The sequence below is a fragment of the Quercus lobata genome, chromosome 2 (assembly GCF_001633185.2).
Source record: "Quercus lobata isolate SW786 chromosome 2, ValleyOak3.0 Primary Assembly, whole genome shotgun sequence".
Classification (NCBI taxonomy): domain Eukaryota; kingdom Viridiplantae; phylum Streptophyta; class Magnoliopsida; order Fagales; family Fagaceae; genus Quercus; species Quercus lobata.
Window position 1 is genome coordinate 68,053,380 of NC_044905.1, and position 12,475 is coordinate 68,065,854.

The window sequence follows — 12,475 nt, forward strand, 5'->3', positions numbered from 1 at the left end:
GGTGGAGCGTTAGGGAGAGTGACAAAGAGAGATCGGAGGTATTGAGAGAGAGGAGAGAGAGTTTTAGTGAAATTCAAAAATGGGAAGCTAAAATGAAATCTTGAGTGAGCACATGGATTGCCAGCGAGTCCTGATGAGGTGTCAAAATAAGGAGTCATTGGATTAAATGGATGGCTGGGATTTGTGCTATTGCACCCCGTGCAATACCCTAGGTATTGCACGAGATATGAATCCATCCCTAGGTTTATTGTCCTTTGTTGTTGTTGTTGTTCAATCTAGTTAATCAACATTTATTGCAGATATGATTGCAGATTTGGGAGATGTGCTTTTTTAGAGCTAGGTTGAGATCAAGATCATAATTTTATGTGTCTCCTTAATAGATTACTATATTTCCTCGGTCTTTTTACGATCCTCATTTAGACAAAACTTGATTGGGGCTTGGCTTAGGCTTAAACGGGCAAGAGAATCTCAATAATCCACAATCATCCTTTACTATATGACTAAGCCTCCACAATAGAGTTTACCCAAATTCGAGCTTATTGCAAGTGTTAGTCTTTTTATTGCAATTTTTGGTAGAGGATATAATATCCTTACTTTTTTATGTGTGTGAAAATGATACCTCCAATAGTAAAGACGGCTTGATATTACAATAATTTTGTCACATCTGCAGTAGCTAATGCTATTGAGTAATAACCATTTCAAGAGCCAGATTATCTAGTTTACTTTATAAGAAGAATCTCAAATCTCATTCTCGCACTTGTTGTAACTATTAGATTATCAAACAAAAAAAAGTAGGGAATTTTCAAATTGAACAAAAATTCCACAGAAAGTAGCTGACAAAGATTGGAAGTTTCATAAAAGAACCTTTGCGTAGAATCCAAGACCCAATAGTTTTGATTTTGTTAATGAATATTCTTCTTTATCACTCATTAATAAATAAAATTAATAAAATCACCAAGCATAGTAATCAATACTAATTTGTCTAAATATATATATATATATATATTTCTTTATTTATTTATATATTTTTTAAAGTTACTTACCAAACTCCCTCTCCCCTTCACCCTCAAAGTCAATTTAGAAATCTCCTACTAGTATAGGATTGGATTGTTGGTTTCAAAGGCCCAATGGTGTTGGAAATGGATGGCTAAAATAGTTGGGTTGAATTTGGCCCATCTACCTTTGTTTCTGTCTATGGTAGATCACATGGGCAGATAGGCTTCAATATTTAAAAACTTTATAAACAGATTGTTGCTTAATTTTTTACCACCTCTAGTCCTCACTCCTCATGATAAACCCCTTTTCCTAATCATTTTTTTTTTTTGGGGACAAAAACCCTTTTCCTAATCCTAATTTTATACAATACTATTATATATATATATACACACACACACACACCTAAGCCCAATTGTATTTTGTGTGCAAGTTAAATATCTTACTTGTACTAAAAATCTATTATTATTTAATATACAATACAAAGATAAGTTTTTCACTTGTTGGATGGCGACTTGGCGGAAATTAATGGGAAAACCTATCTTTGTGTTGTATATATGTTGGCGGAAAGTGGAAAACCTATCTTTTTTTTTCTTTTTTTTTTGATAGGAAAACCTATCTTTGTGTTGTTATAAATATGTTGCCCGAAGGTGGAAAACTTATCTTTGTGTAATATATATACTAATATATAGTACATATCTATATATATCTAAAAGTTTAAGCGTAGCATTTATTGTTGCTACGATCTAGTCGAGCCACATCATCGTCCACCTCATTATCATTTTCTTTCCAATTTTCCTATAATTGTTTTTAACATTTACTTTTTATTTTATTTTAATATTTACAATTTTTCCACTCTTTCTCCACCCTTATCTTTTCATCTCCTCACTACCTTCTACATAAATATTCTTCTTCTTCTTTTCATCTCCCCACTACCCTTTACATAAATATTATTCTTCTTCTTTCTCTTCATCTTCCTTTATTTAGTCTTTTCTTATTCACACTCTCTTACTATAAATTTGTAACTATCTATACCATTCTATGCATGGTTTTCTCTCACAAAAAAAGGTTCTCTCTCTCTCTCAATTTTTCAATGAATTTTTTATACATTCTTCTATTTATGCCAAATTACTAATCTTTGGGAATCCTTTCTTTTCTTTTCTTTTTTCTACACTAGAATCATTATGCTCATTTTCTCACTTAATTTAGTAGGGTAGTTTACCGGAATTCAAAAAAAGGTTCTCTCTCTTGCTCTCTCAATTTTTCAATGAATTTTTTATACATTCTTCTATTTATGCTAAATTACTAATCTTTGGGAATTCTTTCTTCTTCTTTTTTTTTTTTTTTTTTTTTTTCTACACAATCATTATGCTCATTTTCTCACTTAATTTGATCGAGTAGTTTGCTGGAATTCAAGTAAAACCAGACAATAATAAGGAATTTTACGACATTGGAGAATGCTTGAATATATACCAACCAAAAGTTGAAAGTTAGCAAATTAGTGGAGCTATGATTAAGCTTTAAACGGGATTGATGGTATTGCCAATGTTCTTTAATTAGCATCCTTTTTTCTATTTCTCTATATATGTTTCCTAGACTTAGTATTAGTCTCATTTTTATTTTCTCTATTATATTCTAGGTAAACCAAGAGTTCTTTAAAACTCCACATTGGTTAATGCCATTTAGATTTGTTTTTAAAATTGTTTTTTTTTCTCTGTAATTGTTAAATGTTATCCTATTTTTGTTCTTTCTTATGACTCTAATTAATGTTGATGGTCCTTTTTTTTTTTTTTTTGGGTTAGTTAAAGGTCGATGGTTCTTTCTTACAGAGAAAAGAAAAATTGAAAACAATTGAATTCCGTATAAACCTGTACCTAAAGGGGACAGGAGCCTTTGTATATTTGATTAGAGACAATATATTAAAGGGGCGTATCCTTTGGCCGTTGCATTGCATTTCTTAGAGTTAAAAGATAAAGCTTGTCATTATAAAAAAACATTTTGGGTGGTGATAAGGGTGTCATTTTGTTTGCTTTAAGAGTAACAAAAGATCCTATTATAAAGGAAGCCCACAATCATATCGCATGCTTATTACACTAACCATGAGCACAAGCCATTATTCTCTCTCACCATGTTTCTACTACATTTGCATTTAGCAACCTAAGCTTAGAATTTATTCCCAATAGAAGACTTGTAGGATCATTCAGTTTTTATAGGAAACTAGCAGACTTGCACGATGCATGGGAATATAAATATTATGTAATAAAATGTAATATATAAAAAGCAACAATTACTTCAAGCATTGTCTTTTTTTAATTAAAAAAAAATATTTTTAAAAATATTTTTTTTAATTTTTTTATCTCTACAAATATATCATTTTAATATTTTTTTGTGTATTTCATTAATATTTTTTAAGGTGAACCATATTTTTCTAACTTTGTTGTAGTGTGTTACATTTGCTTAATATACAACTCATCTCTTATGGAATAAGGAAATTATCATAATAATAAAAAATCATCACAAAATTACAATGTTAACTTAACCAAAATTAAAATAAAACTAAAGAAATAAAAAAATAGATTTTATAATAATTTATTAGTCAAAAAATTGGTAGGCATATTCAAATTCTTATTTCCAAAAACAACTAAGTATTAATCCAAACCAAAATTCAATCAAAATTATAAAAGGGAAAGAAAAGACTTTCTAACGGGAAAATTAAAAAACACAATACTAAAACACATATTAAAAAAAAAACCATCAATCTTGATTAGAGTTATAAGAAAGAATAAAAATCTTTTATGTGCAATTTTTCTCTTTATTGGTATTTATGTTATATATTTTATTTTTACTTTTTTTCCTTCTCATCTTATGTTATTCAACATTTAAATTCAGTCACATCTTCCACATCATTAAATTATTTATATTTTCTCTCTTTTTTATTTTTAATAATTAAACATGGAATATTTTATTTAAATTCAAATCAATAAAATTATCCTTAAAAAATTGTACTCATTTTTTTTTCTTTTCATTTACACATTGTCCAAGCTTTTTCCTTACTTTTATCTTTTCATCTCCCCATAACCTTCTACCTTAATATCACTATTCATCTCCCCACATCTTCCAAATAATTAAATTATTTATATTTTTCCCTCCTTTTTTAATTTAAAAAATTTTAAAATTTTAAAATTTTACTTAAATTCAATAAATAAAAGTGTCCTCATAAAGTGGAATAATACTAGGGACACACTCATTCTCAAACCCAATACATCAAAGAAAAAATATAATACAAAACAAATGCCAATTGGGAAACACTAAATTAAAATAATAATAATAATAATAATAATAATAATAATAATAATAATAATAATAATAATAATAATAATAATAATAATGAGGATATCAAACCAAATATAATATAAAGAAACTAATAGTTATGGATATACTAACTTAAGGGTAGCAAAATTAAATGAAAAAAAAAAAAAAAAAAAAAAAAAAAAACTACAATGCTTATTTAATGCAATAAAATAATCATCAAATTTTGGAAAACAGTAGGTTAGTTATGGGGAGAGAGAGAGATGGTAAAGAAAAATAAAATCAAATGTCAATTAGTAACTATTAATTGGAAAACAAAGAGGTTGTAAGGAGAAGTAAAAATAAAAAATAAATATGACCAATATGGAGAACATTAAAAACTTTATAATGGAATAAAATCAATTGTTACATTCACTTAAAAATTGAATCAATAATCCATAATTAAACACAATCATAGCAATATATATAAACTTAAAACTAATCAAACTCTAATTCATAACTAAAAGTAGATGTTCTCATGTAATAATAGAAATTACATAAGAAATAAAGTTAGAAAATTTTAAAATCCCTTTTTTGACATTTCATTTAACTTTATATATATATATATATATATATATATATACACACACATATATTATCTTCATACACAATTACATTTAATAGTCTAATAAACGATGCTACATCTCATTTAACACCTCTGCTGTGAAAATCATTAGCCAATAAATATATGATAATAGTAAAAAACGTTATAAATGAAATTATGGAAAAAAGTTATAAAACTAATTAGTTACTATCATTATCAACTAATCAGTTACTATATGTAAGGTTTTTATTAACTTAGAAGAAAATGAAAAATCAATTATTAATAACAACAGCAACAACAACAACAACAACAATATAGGGGTAATTACCTTCCCCTTTCTTGAGGTTTGAAGAAATGACACTCTACCCCAAACTTGAAAGGAAAAAATATTTTCACCCTTTACATTTGTTTAACCAAACTTTGTCAAATTAATATTAAAATATTGTGTACTAACCTGCCTGTGCTTAAGGTAAGTTCCAAAATTATCCTTAATTTTAAAATTAAATTCACTTATTTTAAAATTTTAAATTAAAGTGTATTCCAAAAATTAAGAAATGTCTTTTGCTTTTTTTTTCCCCATTTTCTTTTCCCAACGAGTTATGGAGAGAGATTTGTCATTTCAAATATTTTGGTATTTTATAAATTTGTATTTTAATTCTAAAGTTATGAGTAATGTCTTTATTAACCATGGTTAAACATTTATAAACAGATTCTTAAATAAATTTAAAATTTTTTGTTATTAATATAAATAGAATGGGAGAGTATTATTACTTATTACCCAAAATATATTTAATAAGATCATCCTAAAAAAAATTATCTCGCGCAATGCGCGGGTTTGCGACAAGTTAATTTTATGTCTGAGTAAGAAAGAGCAGATATTGCACAAAACAAGAGTGCTCTCTATCACGTACACCAAAAGCAATAATGGAATTGGAACAAGGTAGGAATTTTGATTTTCTCCCACTAGATATCACTCTACGCATATTCTCACTACTTCCACTGTATCGTGTCCTCAGATTAAGGTTGGTGTGCAAGGCCTAGAATGCACTGATCACTGAATTTGCAGACGAATACCTGAAGCGCTCAAAAGAAACCTCTCTTGGGATGTTACCTGTTCCAATGATCGCAATTCTGAAGGTATGTTTTCCCTTGAAATATGTTCTTTACAAATAGGAGGTGGCCTTAAGACTTTGATGACAAAAACTGTATCTTCCAGTACTACTACGTCTACACCCCATAGATGGTCCAAAAATCTCAAATTGTTTAGTTCTATCCACAGTGTGATCTGCCTCATTGGTGTTGAAGATGTTCATGTATGTAATCCCATCACTAGTGAATTTGTTACTCTTCCACTTTGTCATCATACATTTAGGATGTTTTATGGAATTGGGTTTGGATATTGTCCTTTAACAAATCAATATAAAGTGATCAAACTCTTAAAAGATTTAGATGATACAGTCAAGACTGCAGTAATAACAGTTGGCTTTGGTAATTCATGGAGCATTATTGACAGCCCCGGCGTCATATATTTTTAGGGAACATTCTATTTGGATGGCACTATATAATATTTGAATACCATACGTGGAGTTGGTACTTATCTGATGCAATCGGTCATTACGGCATTTAATGTCAGTGATGAAACATTCAGAACAATCAGCGTACCTACAGGCCATTGTCATAATATTTCACAACCTTGGATACATTTAGAGGAATATGAAGGGAGGTTGTGTTTTGTTGACTTAATGCCTTATATTTATTTTGGTGTATATGTTATGCTAGAGGATCATCAATGAGAATGTCGAGTAAGTTTGGAGGATCTACCATATTATGCTATACAACCTTCTCTCTATTTAACATGCCTCAGCAAAGGAAAATTGATACTATGGCCTGAAGGAAAATTGGCTTTTTATGATATCAAAAGTGGAACCATTGATGCTTGTGAAGTGGGTGCTCATGATCCGAGCACCCATGGTGTTCATCTAATGTTTATTTCTTTTGAAGAAAGCTTGACCCTTATATGTAGAAGCTAATCAGCAATAGGTATGAATTATATCCTCTAAGTTGAAACACCAAATTGTTTTGTTTGTTGTAAAGGACTCTTTTTTTGCCCCACATGGCACTACTTCATTGGCAACCCACGCCACATGAACATATTATTGATTTTTTGGGTAAATCTCTTTAAAGCCCAAAATAAGCTTATATCTCATGGATTGGGCTCACATGGCCTACAAGATCCTTACTTCAAGAGACCGATTCATGGTCCACAATTCCTCTTCATCAATTGGGATCATAACCCTATGACATCATCGACATCAACATATAGATCGGGCTCAAGCAATGAATCAAAACTCATGGCCCATATTACCTCTCTTACACTCATGGCAAACGGTTTTTTCAACAAAAGTCCATATTTACACAAAATGACAACAAAACCCAAGATATGTCATCTCATTTTCGGCTTATGATCCAAGCTCATAAGTCTCTTTGAGGAAACTTTGAGTGTTGTGGTTTGGAGGGCCAAGAGATATATTCAGTAAAGCTCCAGCGGTTTAAAGTTGATAAAAGAAACATGTTGCTTGGCGTGTCTTCTCCAACTCCTTGAACTCTGACGAGTCTGTGTAACGGGTAACATATGATAAGTATCTCTTATCATATAGCACTTAAAATGATAAAATTCCCTATTGCTCTTTTCCTAAAACTTAATATTCATCATATGACAAACACTCAATACCTCCAGCCATCTAAATGCTGAACAAATAGCTATTCATTCAACCTTCAGCTGTTCTTACAGATTTAGAAACTTAATTATATTATTCTACATAAATCTCATTACTACTTTCAGCTAAAATCCAACTCAAACACATGGCTTAATCTGATTGGCTATCTTTATTCTTCAAATATATAGAATATTCATGATATCTCTAAATATCCAGCTGCTGTCTGCTCCAATCCGACCATATATTTTTCTACCAGTTGCAAGAGCAGAGCATTAAGTACTCTTCTTGCTCACCAAGATTAAGTCACAACACAATGAAACTTTAACTAAATCTCTAAAGCTTCATTAACTTTCAACCAATCCTTCTATTACTTACTTAAAACGTGTTGTAATAGAATCTTGGACCAAAAACACAAACACCCAAAAAAGAAAACATTTCTAGCAAAACACCAGTAGTGTGTTCAACACTTGACACTTGGCTGGAGGTGATATCATCAGCCTTTTAATGCTCAAATCCCCATCAGCCTGTTATCTGACTTCATCTACTTCTGCCCCAAGCAACAGTTGTCTTATGACAGCTATCTCATGATAGCTGTCATAACTTTTTCTGATAGCTGGGATAGCTTTTTCAGAACAAATGTAATAGTTGACCCAGTAGCCTTGAAATCACTGATTTTTCCACATTTGGCTAAAAACCAAAACCAACAAAAGTAATTATCTCTTTCTTACTAAAATACTTTCATTTTTTGCTGCTCTTTCCCCAACAGTTCTTACCCAAAACAGCAAGTGTGCAAGCCTGAAATGAGACTGTAGGGCTCAACCTCACTTGAGCTCACAATTTATTTATAAAATGGGCTTCAGGATTTCCTACTTTGAGTCGTTCTCGGCACTGAGACTTAAAGTAATGTTCCTCCTCTCTTTCTCAGTCACTGTTTTTTCTCTCTTTTTTTCTGAACCCCTTCTTCTTTCCCAACTTCTTCTATTTATAGCTTTAAGTTAGTGAGGAGATCATGATTACTGCCATTGTTAGTGCAATTGGAGGTCCAATATTATCTGTTATAAGTGGATGTTTAGGTGAGAGTGGAGTGTAACGATTATGGCCTTGGAACTTGGTTCTAACTTAGGTGAATTTGCTCGGTAGTGATGTTCCCCGAGCATCCTATGGTACACCCGGACAAGGTTTCACTGACCGTTCAGGAAGCTTATTGCCGAGCATAGTTCAGGAGCCGAGGCCCAAAACTTGTATCCTTTGAAGGCAGTTTCAAGCAGAGCTTAGGACGATGGGGCCATGCCATTGGGCCTGAGCCCAGGGCCCATCTGGGTCTTGGGACCTCGGTGCCGTACATTAACCCCCCCTTGATTCATACCCGGTTGCCGGGAAGAATCAAGGAGCCAACCGAGCCTTTTGGTCTCGAAAGTCCTATGGTCAAGGACTCATGCGGTTTTGGCTTCTCATTAATGCTCTTCTCAAAAGACGCGCTGTTCTGGGGCGTCAGGTTCAGTTTGTCATTATTGCCTGACGGTTCGCGAACCGAAGCGGCGCGCGTGTCAGTTACCTTGGCATTCACACGGTCGTTCGTGAATCGTGCCCATTTATTGCTTGATTTAACGCTCTCATACCTCTTTCTGATCCTATAAATAGCTTTCCTCAGAACATTCTTCCATTTTTTCTACCTCTGATCTCTTGAGCATACTCTCTGTCGACCACTCCCTTGTGTGCTTACTCACCAGCCCAGAGTTCCTTTCTCCCTTAGAACCCAAAGTAAGTTCTCTTCCCCTTCCTATTCCTTCAGCTTATTTCTTCGAGTTCCTTTTCATAGCATTAAGTATCATAGATAGGTTACTCTCATCTTTTAGAGGCCCTGGCTGCCTTGGCCACCTTTAGGTGCAAGTTTAATATTCCCGATGACGTGGAAGTGGCTTACTGCCATGAGAGTGAAATTGCTCTCCACCAAGGGCATGGTATAGCCTTTTTCCCTTTAATGGAAATTCTAGAGGGAGGGGTTAGGTTCCTCGTAGATCCCCTTTTGATAAACACACTTAGGTACTACGGGCTGTGTCCTGACCAGCTTTCTCCTAACTTTTACCGGGTAGTTAGCTGCGTTAGTAGGTTGAACCATACCTTTGATTTACAGTTAGATTACCATGATATTAACCACATGTATAGCCTCTGTGGGAACAAAACTTCCAACTTTTACCTAAAAACTAGAGATAATCGGGTACAACTGATATTATGCCTACCTGATTCGAATAGGAATTCGGCCGGGGAGTTTGTCCGGGTGCGCGGCAACTGGTTTGCCGGGGAAGTCCCCTGCCCTCTTTCACGGCATGAAGTGGGTTTATACCAATCCCTTGATCTAACCGTTCTCCCCCCCCCCCCCTTCTTCCTTCTCTTTCCTCTTTATTGAAGTAGATTTTGATTATCGGATTTTGACATAACATTTGTTCTTTTACAGACGGCAAGGTCTTCATTCTGGACATCAGAATAGTCCACGTAAAAGACTTAAACTTTGTCCTCCAGTCCGAGGTATTCGTGCACTGGGAAGGACAGCTCCGAGCATCGCACCTGATCCTCGGGGTAAAGCCTGTGTACTCCACCTGGCAGTCCTTCAAGCAGGCGCTATTGGTTGATAGTCCGCTACTGTCGTACATTGACGTTCGGTATCCGAACTTCTTGCCGCTGAAACTTACGACTGGGGAGGCGAGGGAGTACAGAAAGCGCTACACCTGCTTGGATGAGCTAGCTCCTTTGCGGGACGAGTCTGCGGAGCGCGTGTCTCGGCGCCTTCGAGAGTTAGCTCACGAGGCTATTCAACAAGAGGCCCCTGTTCAAGAGCAAGTGCAGCATGAGAACCCTATTGTGGAGCCCGAGCATCAAGCGCTTGAAGCGACCGTTTTGTCGGCTGCAGATACCAATCCCGGCAAAAATATGGTGGCAATGAGGGTCATGACAATTGATCGTTTCGTGCCCGGTGCATGGCAACCCACCCAGCCTTCACCTTCTCAGGGTTGGGGCCAGGTGCCTCCCCCTCCACCCCTTTCTCAAGCTGGACGAGCCCGGAAAAAACAAAGGGTTGCCGATCAACCATCTACGGGTTCGGGAGATTCTGCCATCCAGACTCCTCCCCGGCCAACAGGGGGCATTGTTATCTATGAGCCGCAGACCCAGGTCGGTCCGGGGGTTGCGTCCTCCTCTTAAACCGCTCCAGTGTGGAAGCCCAAATTTTTGCTGGACGGCAAGCCTTTGCCTTCAACCGCTTGTGTGCGGATATGGGAGAAAGGCGAAGGTGGTCGTATTGCCCAGACCCTGGCCGAGGGTCTTCTCCTTCCCAACGACGTGCATGCCTTCGAGGAAGGGTCGAAGGAGTCTGTGGGCCGCCGGTTAGAGTGGCATGCTATTGCGGTAACTCCTTGTTTGTCTTTTACTTTCCACACACTCCTTTTCACTTCCGTACTAACTTCTGTGTTTGTCAGGCTGCTCAATTGGCTCACATATTGGCTGGCCGTGCAAGGGATCTTGCTGAGGAAGTTGATCGTGAAAAGGGGGCGTGGGAGTCAGCTGCCAAAACAGCAAAGGAAAAACTAAAGGCAGCAGAATCTGCCGAGAAGAAGGCTGCTGCCGCGGAGAAAAATAGGGCACTGGCGGAGAAGAGATGCTCTGAGCTCCTGGCTAAGTAGAACGAAACAGAAGTGAAGCTAGCAGAAGTTATTAGCCTCACCACCTCTCAAGCCGAGGAGCTCACCGACCTGAGGGCAGCCCTGGAGGCCTGCGAGCAAAAGTGGTACAATGAGGGGTTCACGGACGCCGAGAAATCTGCGGAACTGGTGGTGTCCCAAGCTCGGAGGCTGGGTTTTGAGGCTGGGTGGTTTGCCGCCCTACAAGCTCTGGGAGTTCCCGAGGATTCCCCCCTGAGAGACTCCGGCCAGATTCCCTTTCCAAGCCCCGTTATTACCGCACAGGACCCAACGGTGCCCGCTGAGGAGGAAGAGACGGCAAGCATGAGGGAGCTGATGGAACAGATTGATGCTCATGCCGAGCCAGATGAGACGGAAGCCACCAGCATCCCAACTATGCAAGACTTACTCGGTGAGGACCTGCATTTTCCCGTGACCGGCCAGCAGCAGCACGAAGTGACAGATCCAACTCGGCCCTCCATCTGATCAAGTTACTTGTCGTCCAGCTTTTCATGATTTTAATTATTTTTACAGCATTTATTTCATTTTATTATTGGTATATTTGCCTATGTCACTGGGTTGTGGTGACTGAACAATTTCCTCATTTTACGGGGATACCCGTAAACAGTTGCCGAGTTTTGGCGATGAGATATTAACTCTGCTTTTTAATTCTGCTCTTGTCTTTTTGAATGACGCTCTATTCATTGTGTGTTTGCCTAGATTATGTATGTGCCGCCTTTCTTTACCTATTTTTGTGGTTTTTTATTCTGTAGTAAGTCGGGCCAAGAGCAGCCCGCTCGGTTAAATCATGCCTTAATACATCGCGTATATACAATGAGATTTAGTTCCCCCGACCGTAAATGGTATGATGCCCCAAAACCTGTTGCACGGTGTTTGGATAATCCGAGAATGACATTGTAGTTAGTGTCTGTAAGGGTGTTAAGGTGTCTACCTGTTCGGAGATTTTGATCGAACCGAGGATGAGGCTTCTGTCCTTAGAATTTTTTTTTTGTAACGATAAGGTTTCCGCCTGCTTGGTGATTTTGATCGAACCGAGGACGAGACTTCTGTCCTTAGAATTTTTTTGTAACGATAAGGTTTCCGCCTGCTCGGTGATTTTGATCGAACCGAGGATGAGGCTTTTGTCCTTAGAAATTTTTTTTGTAACGATAAGGTTTCCACCTGCTCGGTGATTTTGA